Consider the following 6,700-nt stretch of genomic DNA (forward strand, 5'->3'; position numbering starts at 1 on the left):
TTCTATAATCATTTAATCTTATTATAGAAAAGGTCACAATGTTTAAAAAACTCAAAAAATATTGACAATGGTTTGGTGAATTTTGAAACATGTTTGTGTTTTCTTAATTGAATTATGAGAAATATTCATGGATTTATAAAAAAATATTGATGAATTTAAAAGGAAAAAGAGGAAGGAACAATACTTGGAAGGAAAAGTAGAAAAATTAGATAACCCAAAAGGAGAAGGATAAAAAACATAGGAGAAAAAAAGGAAACAACTAAAAATGTAAAACCAGGGGAAACCGTGCCAAACAATGAAATGGACAAACATGAAAAAACCCGAAGGAAAACCAAATAAACCAGTAAACAATGAATGAAAATCGGGAAAACACCCGTACTGGGTTGGGTCGACTAGCACACGAGGTGTGTGTGTGTGTCGTGGTTGCTATTCCACGCCCTATGTGTCAAATAGGATTTGCCGAATTGCTATATTGTTGGCATGGTTGGATATCGTGGCCTCAACGATCTTGCTACCAGATTTGCTCCTGCTCAATAAATGTGAACCTGGACGGTAAAACAGGAGAGGAGATTGACATCGACGATAGCGGTAGGTTGAGAAGCTCGACATCCTTGCAAGTTGTAACATTCAATATTGACATGAAGTTTTAGAGGGATATAATAGGGGAGAAGATGAAAGGAAAGGAATACAAAGAAGAGTTCGATATATATACATTGATTTATACTCGCACCATGGCAGCATGAAAAATAAGGGTGAAATGCACACAAGAGAGGAAGAAAGTATCTAGTGATATTGCTCCTTTGAGTGCTATCATGCTACCAGCCTACCACACAATATTACATGCCAAATAATGTACATATCTGATGCTCTCCAATGTTACATGCTCCTATGCTTCCCAGGCACAAGGGCCACTGGATCGCGGATCCAGTGATCATGGTCGGAGCACCCACAAATTCAAGAAATACCCTCAGAGAACTCTAATTGCGTGCAAGTCCAGAGCTCCGACCATAGCCATTGGATCACATATTGAACAAACCTAGTGCCCCGAGAGCACGATAGCATTAGATATTTTACCACCAAATTATCGTTATAAAACCGTCCAAAACTTACAATGTAGACAACATAGGCATATCGCATCATTTCAAACACACAACGAGAAACAAAAAGGAGAAATTCCATTGTGAATAGCGGCTAATCCAAAAATTATTAGGAATAGTAACCTAGCCACTGTTCATCATTTTTGTCTCTTGAAATGTAGATCGAATTTAGACGTCAATTTTGGTGGTGTTCGACATGCATCTCATATCAATGTTATTTAAAGACTACAAAATTGCAATATTTTATCGGTTAACTAATTAAATAGTAAAATGGCAGCACGGTTGCACCTAAAGGTGTGGTAGCTCTTGATAGATTCTTGCACATAGGGGTGCCGAGGATATGTGCTTGAGAGGTGGGAGGTGTCAGTTAGATGCTTTTGGAGGTTGGGGTCGACAAACCAAGCTTTTGGCCATACCCAAAGGGTTAGAGATTGTTTAACTTTTCTTTATAAATAAATAAAATGTTGACAGGGACCGCCTCAATGGGCTCCTGGTTTGACAATTCGTCAGCAACGTGTCTCCGAATAAACATTCTTTCTATATATCAAGACGGCAAGAATTATTTAGGATATCGTTATCAAACGATGACAAGTGTGGGTTGTCATTCATTTGTTCAATATTTTTATCAAAAATATTTCGCTCCATCCAAAAGCTTCTCTCCGGTTTCCACATAATCAGTAGACGACCTGTACCTCCCACTATTCTCGTCTGTGATTCCTCGGAGGGTATACCGGTAGTTGGATCCCATTGCTACCTGATTTGATTAGTTTATAGCCTGAAAAACACAAGCGGTTTCCCCTGCTTTTATCTTGCATTATCTCAGTACGAAGGTCCAATCCCTTAGCTAATTAATTAACAACTTTCTCATTTGCTTACCACTTTTAGAAGTTCTCGGTAGTGCCAAACTGATCACCATGCTCAATTCTGTCTCTGCTGCATTGCACGGATTCGTCATTTACCTGTCTAAGAGGAGTGCAAGGTGAGGTCTAGCCGTCTAGGCCATGCACCTATACGTAGTGCAATTCAAAAAGAAAGGGACACACTACACTGGGAGGAGTCTACAATATAGTATGGGAGCTCAGTGGGGTTAAACCTAAAGATCCATGCAAAGTACAAAATTAATCGTCCATGGCATGTGATTCTCTGTAAGTACAAATTTAGTGCTTCTTATGCACCTAGGCTAGCTCTCAGTTTGGTTAACCGCTAACCTAGAAATGATCTAAATATATACATGGACCACCTATAGCTCTCCATAAGACTAGGATGGTACTTTCATTAAGAAATCGATTTTCTTTTGACAAGTACGCGCGGCAGATCAGATTGCCCAATTGTCCTGATTGTACTGCACAGGCTTTTCGCCAAACCGCGCACCAGGGAAATTGATTGTGCAGGAGCACTACATGTGTCATCAAGGGCTAATGGCTTAGGTCACACTCAGAAAGGCTAACCTGTATGGGGCTCAGCTGTCTCCGTTGCACACAAGTCTCCATCTGTCCACGCAGGCACAGAAAAGTTACTCCTATCTGATTTGTAGTATGGAATAAGTGGGCTAAATGATGTGCAGGATTCCATGCATTTTCTCCGATGTTGGATAAATAAATGGATCAGCATTTGCTTCACTATCATTATGCATGATGGAAACTTGCTATCCAATTTGCAATCCATTGAGTGAAGGAAAAAGAATAAGTTAGTGGTCTGACAAAGGAAGGTTAAGTATGTACAGGCAAGATTCAGACCTTGATATTGAACTGTATATACCGACTCACACACACAAATGCACGCGCACGGACACACACCATCAAGATTCGCAAGATCACCGTAGGCATCTCGTTATGGACGAGAAAGTCGCATTCTGCTGAAACAATTATCCGCTCTTAATGAGACATACGTGGCATCAAATCAGGGTCTGGTTTCCCCTAGTGAATTTGGGTACAAAAAAGTAAAACAATCCAACCATTTGTTAGTTCTGTATAATTTTGTCAGTGCCATAGGCGACCGCGATTTATGCCTCCGTGATTATTTAACCCTCCTAACGATCCAACCAATGGATAGTTTTTAATAATCTAAGCCATTTGATATATGGAGGTTTAATTTTTGCGCCCAACTATTACATTTGTATAATTAGTCCAAACTCGGAAACCATTCAATTTTCAATTTTTACCCTTTACCATCAGAACCATACATACGTTGCCCATTTAGTATATTAGTACGCAAATAAAGACGATAAAAAGAAGCAATAATTTAAACTACAAAAAAAGGAAAGTTACAATACAAAAATATCAAAATATAATGAGATACATAGTCAAAATAATAATAATAAGCTAAAATAGGGAGTATAAAGAATTTTTTTTTGGAACGTATCTGAAATAGTCTAGAAAATCAGTACAAAACATGAGAATCAGTAACAAACAGTAAATATTCAGCAAATATACAGAAAAGTGAGCGACTTTGAGAAAGGTCATAAATAATTTATGGTCATTCCTAAAAGAATTATAAATGTAACAGTTGAAAGCACCATACTCATGGAAATGTTGTTTTATTTACATTTTCTGATATTTTTGTGCATCCACAACCAAACTATTGGCTTTAGATGTAGATGCATTCAATCATCCATATCAAGGCAAAACATAGCGTTCTTGGTGCCTAAGCAAATCACACCATTTTCTGCTTTTAGTGAGTATATTATTCAAGTTTTCTCACTTGTATTTATTTTTCTAGAATAATTTCTATTTTTCTTGTTTTTATTTAAAAGCAATATTTCCCCCCATTTTCTTGCTTTTCTAGTTTTTGTTCCTAATTATGCTTTCGTTGATTTTTCTAAATATACGGAGAAAATATTTAATCTTTAATTTCCACTTTTCTCCATTTCTCTTTGTTGTTTTTATTTTTTTGAGCTTCGCTTAAGTATAGAAAAGTACTCACATGATTAAGTTATAACTATCCCGTTTTTTGCTCAGGGCCTGGCCTCCTCCCCAAGAAAACTTAGGGTTCCCTTGCCTCCCGCTGGCGCCGCCAACGGTCCACCTCGTCTCCGGTGGCCTTAGGGTCATGGCGGCGTGGTGGATCCCAGCCGTTGCTGGCGGGAGGGCAATGTTTTTAGATGTTTCTTCAACTTTTGTTAGGGTTTGTGTCCTGCTCAGGAAGACGAGACGGCGGAGGCTCCCTGAAGATGGAATAAGGTTTTCCCCGCCTAGCCCCCGTTCCGGTGGTGTGTCTAGTATCGTCGGTGGACATGTGGAGATGTGTCTCCGACGGATCTATCGTTGGTGGATATGCTCGGATCTGGTTGTAGTTCGTCTACGTTTGTGTTTCTTCAGGTTGGATCCTTTCGATCTACGCTACTCTTCATCCACGGCGGTTGTTGTTCTGCTGCGCTGGTTCTATGGGACCTTAGCACGATGACTTCCCGACTGTCCACTAGAACAAGTTTTGCCCGGCTCCAGCGAGGGAGGGGCAATGACGGCGGCACACGTTCGGCTCGCTTCAGTGCTTGTAGTCATCGCTAGGTGGTCTATGGACCTGGATGTAATTTTTATTATTTCTGGTGATCGTTGTATTGCCATGATTGAAGATGAATAGATTGGAAGTTTTCTCACAAAAAATGTTATAACTATCCCATGAGAGCAACCAAGTGAATATCGATAGTTAATTACTAAGCTCTTCCAATGGTAAGATCTCAATTAAATAGAAATCGATAATACAATGATTTAAAGAACCAACGGGATCAAAGTGAACATAATATAATATGATAATACAGTATCTGGCAAGTCTTTCATAAGATTTGACAATGCAATTTTATTTCTTAGACATCAGTGAAGTCCAAGTGATGACTAAGTATAAAAACTTAGAGTTGAGAGCATCAAAATCATACATTTCTTAATGTTACCTATTATCAAAATGAATACGAAACTAAGAATGATAATCATGTCTCTCGACTGCTCATGCTTTTCAAAGAAGGATGGAATGGCCCAACAAGAAACATAGCGAAAATTCGGCCCATGCAATAACCATTTCGATATTCGATGATTGCCACTGAAACTTCACGAATTTTCTCTGTGCTACTATCGAATAGGAAGAAATTAGCTACATTTCCATGCGCGCCATCTCCGTTTGGCCAGGCCTCACTTTTGTCTCCTTTGGCCCATTTTCTCTTTTGTGGGACCTACCACTCGTCATATCAACTATAATGAAGGGGAGATGTGTTTGACCATAGCTTGCGCTGTGTGGCCCACCTTTGATAGGGCGGGACATCGGCACCGCTTGACAGTGGCACAACCTATTCATGTAGGATCAAGCATTCAATTTCGACAACCATCACGTCTCCCAAAACGATATTCCGGACGGCTATAACTACCATACTGCCCGACCCTAACATTCTCCACATGTCGGTGTTTCATAACTCACGGTGCCATGAGTGACGATGTATTTGTCAAGGGGGGCGTGCGAGCGACGAAGTGTTTTCCAGCTTCGAGCCCTTCGGGTGGAGGTAACTAAGACCCTACTCTTGCCTCTGGTGGTTGTATCCTTGAGTGCTCGTTGGCAATCAGGAGGATCATTGGAGATAGTTGTTTCTTCGGTTACAAGCTCTCTGCCTGGCGGCAGAGAGGAGGAAGCAAAGGAAATATGCCCTAGAGGCAATAATAAAGTTGTTATTTATATTTCCTTATACCATGATAAATGTTTATTATTCATGCTAGAATTGTATCAACCAGAAACGTAGTACATGTGTGAATACATAGACAAACAGAGTGTCACTAGTATGCCTCTACTTGACTAGCTCGTTAATCAAAGATGGTTAAGTTTCCTAGCCATGGACAAGAGTTGTCATTTGATGAACGGGATCACATCATTAGAGAATGATGTGATTGACTTGACCCATCCGTTAGCTTAGCACTATGATCGTTTAGTTTATTGCTATTGCTTTCTCCATGACTTATACATGTTCCTATGACTATGAGATTATGCAACTCCCGAATACCGGAGGAACACTTAGTGTGCTATCAAACGTCACAACGTAACTGAGTGACTATAAATATGCTCTACAGGTGTGTCCGATGGTGTTTGTTGAGTTGGCATAGATCGAGATTAGGATTTGTCACTCCGTGTATCGGAGAGGTATCTCTGGGCCCTCTCGGTAATGCACATCACTATAAGCCTTGCAAGCAATGTGACTAATGAGTTAGTTGCGGGATGATGCACTACGGAACAAGTAAAGAGACTTGCTGGTAATGAGATTGAACTAGGTATTGAGATATCAACGATCGAATCTCGGGCAAGTAACATACCGATGACAAAGAGAACAACGTATGTTGTTATGCGGTTTGACCGATAAAGATCTTCATAGAATATGTAGGAACCAATATGAGCATCCAGGTTCCGCTATTGGTTATTGACCAAAAGTGAGTCTCGGTCATGTCTACATAGTTCTCGAACCCGTAGGGTTCGCACGCTTAACGTTCGGTGACGATAGGTATTACGAGTTTATGTGTTCCGATGTACAGAAGGTAGTTTGGAGTCCCGGATGTGATCACAAACATGACGAGGAGTCTCAAAATGGTCGAGACATAAATATCGATATATTGAAAGGCTATGTTTGGACATCG

This window comes from Triticum dicoccoides, chromosome 3A (assembly GCF_002162155.2).
Source record: "Triticum dicoccoides isolate Atlit2015 ecotype Zavitan chromosome 3A, WEW_v2.0, whole genome shotgun sequence".
Lineage (NCBI taxonomy): Eukaryota > Viridiplantae > Streptophyta > Magnoliopsida > Poales > Poaceae > Triticum > Triticum dicoccoides.